This window comes from Arachis ipaensis, chromosome B06 (assembly GCF_000816755.2).
Source record: "Arachis ipaensis cultivar K30076 chromosome B06, Araip1.1, whole genome shotgun sequence".
Lineage (NCBI taxonomy): Eukaryota > Viridiplantae > Streptophyta > Magnoliopsida > Fabales > Fabaceae > Arachis > Arachis ipaensis.
The window spans coordinates 122,384,888-122,387,768 of NC_029790.2; positions in this window are offsets into that span (position 1 = coordinate 122,384,888).

Consider the following 2,881-nt stretch of genomic DNA (forward strand, 5'->3'; position numbering starts at 1 on the left):
CCCCCCCCCCCTCCCCCTCCATCCCCATCGCAGCCCCCAACACACTCCCCCCTTCCCTTTCTCTCCCCATCGCAGCCCCCTTCCCTTTCCCTTTCTTTTTCCATCGCTGCCCCTTTCCCTCTCCCTCCCATCGTAGATCATATAAAGGCACAGATAGAAGCATGTACAACAGAACACAATATCACAATTTAAATTACAATCTACCGATATTATTTGTGTTTCTTTCTAAATGTATTACACTATTCCATCAATTACATTAAAAAAAGAAAAAAAAAGAAAAATCCACCTACAAACCCCTCAAATTTCTTACCAAGATGATCATGTACAGCACTCTTATCAATCCCTTGGTGATGGTAACTCTTGTAAACAGTAAAAAATGTTCTGCACCAACAATCCCACCAAATTCACAATGACCAACATACCCACAAGCGTGACCCAGAGGTAAGTGATGAACAAACGCTTGAAGATTTTGGGGATTGCAGAGATGGTGGAGGAAAAGGAGACAGCTTTGTTGGTGTAGAGGGACGCGACGGTAAAGACGGCGGTGGAGAGGAGAGAGAAGGTGAAGAAGAAGAAAAGGTAACAGATTTATGGGATGTTCAGGAATTGTAGCTCCTCTAGTGCTAGATCCATTATTCCTTCTTCTTCTTCTTCTTCTTCTTCTCAGATTCTCGTTCTGTTCTTCTCTGATCTGAGAGAGAGAATAAAAAATTTTGGTTTGTAGTTTGCTTTGAAAGGATGGAATTTTGAGATATTAGATTGTTGTTCTTTTTTATTGCATAAATGAGATGAGATGATATGAGAGAGAGGGAGAGGGAAGGGGGCTGCGATGGGAGGGAAATGGAAAGGAAAAGGGAAAGGGGGCTACGATGAGGGAGGGAGAGGGATTAGGGTTTGGAATAATATTTTTAATTACAAATTCCAACTTAAAATAAACTTTTCTTGTCAGCAAAAACCGGTGAACATGTAAGCATCTAACTCGCCAGAGCCATGGTTCGGCAAGCACGAGGACATGCTTGACAAATTTTTAAAACATTCAAGTACCATTTTGTCAATAACAATAATCAGATATAAAAATGTCAGCGTTTGAATCTTTCAAGTACTGATTTGGTTATTACCTCTATAAAAATATGTTGTAAGTGAGTGTTAAATCATAAATCTCTTATTTGGTGAAAAAATTTTTAGCCACAAAGTCAAAGTTATCAATTAATAACTTAACACAATTTTTTTACATAAAAATCATTTCTATTTTAGTGAAAATTATCATGTTATATATAATATTACATTTAGGGGTGGCAAACGGATTAATTCGTCTCGCAAAAAGCCCGCATCTGCCCATTTTCTTTTTTTAATTAATTTTTTATTTTTTTATTAATAAATCATTAAATATTAAACAATATATATAATTTCACAAACAATTTAATAAATTTATAATTTTTAAAGGAGTTAATTTTTAAAATGGTTCCTGAACTTGTAGTCAAGTCTCAATGTCGTTCCTGAACTTAAAATTGCCTCAAATTTATCTCTGAACTTAACAACAGTAGTCCTTGAGATACTTTCTGATAACGAAATGATGACGTGGCTAAATAGAAACCATGCTGAAAGCCACGCTAGACTGGTAAAACGTCGCCGTTACATTTTTTGTTCCCAAATAGAACAGAAACGACGCTGTTTAGGGTATTTTGAGGGGTTTCTACTCTCAAAACATGTTAAAACCCCTTGGGCATGAAAAATAAAATGACGACGTTTTACTAGTCCAGTGTGACTTTCAGTGTAGTCTCCGTCCAATCACGTCATCATTCCGTCATTGAAAAATATCTCAGGGATGACCGTTGTTAAGTTTAGGGACAATTTTGGAGCAATTTTAAATTTAGGGATGACATTGAGACTCAACTAAGTTTAGGGACCACTTTGAGTACTAACTCTTTCTAAAGACATAAAAAAATTATAACTTTTAAATTTACAAATCTTAAAGTCTTTATAATTCTAAATTTTTTTAAACAAAATAATCATCAATCAAATTTTTTTAAACAAAATAATAAAATTAACATTGTAAAAAATAAAACAAATATCATTCAAAACATATAATTAAACATCTTCAAGTCTCTAATCAATGAAACATAGAACATAATCTAAATTATAACTTAAAAGTTAGAACATTTTCAATTATCATCTTCATTTATAAAATAAAAATGACGAGCCTGCCGGAAAAATCCGTCCCGCCCCGCCCTGCCAAAATCCACAAATTAGGTGAGCTTTTTAATTATGATAGTTTTATATTTTTTAGTCTGATTCGTCGTTTTTAGCGAATTATGCGAACCTGCTTGACAGGTTTCGACTTGTTTGCCAGCTACATCTATTTAGTAATTTACTAGTAGAGTCGAAATGTTAAAAATTAAAATATTCTCAATTGGTGAGTAAAATTAGAATTAAGTCAAAATCCTTCTCTACCCTTCCATTGCACTCTCCTTCACCGCACTCCAATCACTCTTAACCTCCTCAATTGCCCCGTAACCTCCATTTACTTCCCACCTGAACTCGCTTTCTCTCTCTGCACCTTCACATGCATCAATAGCCTCCCCAAAGTCTGGTATTTGGTTCTTTCAGCTTCAGAATCAATGTCCAAATTAGAGCTTCTGGACTTTACGTTATTCTTGCCCACATCGGCAAGCTCAAAACTTTGATCATTTCAAACGCAAATCTCATTGGTTCTCTTTCTGACATCTTCATACCAACCTTACCCATATAGATTTTTCTAGAAACCAGCTCAAATGGACTATTCCCTCTTAAATACTTGCCTTCTACGAAAATATTGACTCTAACTTCAAACTCTTTCTTTGGTTCACTTGACTCTGAGCTCAAACTAACCAATTCAATGGTA